Genomic DNA, 465 nt, shown 5'->3' with positions numbered 1-465 from the left:
TCATAATTGTGCGACTCCGGACTGACGCTAAGTGACGCGGATCCGCGTGACGACACGCCACGTGACGTCACGCAGCCTCAGTCTGCCTAACGCGGCAGCTGAGTCGGCCGGACCCGTTCACGTGGTGCAAGTGGAGCTCAGGTACCTTAAGTGTTGTTAGTTTGTAACAGATCAAAACACGCCATGATGCAGGTCTGGGTTATGAACTGTATCCCTAGAATACAGGATGAAGAATCCATCACAAGAGGGGCTGAGGGCAACAAGGTCCCACGGTACATCGCCCCACTTGCAGAAAGCTGGCTTTTTCTCAAGTGTTTTGTTCCATTGTCCTTCATGGTTTCCACCGAAGGGACCCAGTAGGCCGACCAGCTGGGGGCGGCCCTCTGCCTCGGCTTTGGGACGAGACCCAACGACACAAGGCCTCAGTCTGGGGAGGAGACTGGGCCTGCTGGAGCTGATCCTGCA

Source organism: Pollachius pollachius, assembly GCF_949987615.1.
Source record: "Pollachius pollachius genome assembly, chromosome: 5".
Lineage (NCBI taxonomy): Eukaryota > Metazoa > Chordata > Actinopteri > Gadiformes > Gadidae > Pollachius > Pollachius pollachius.
The sequence above is the reverse complement of the archived record's forward strand: the minus strand, read 5'-3'. Positions refer to the sequence as shown.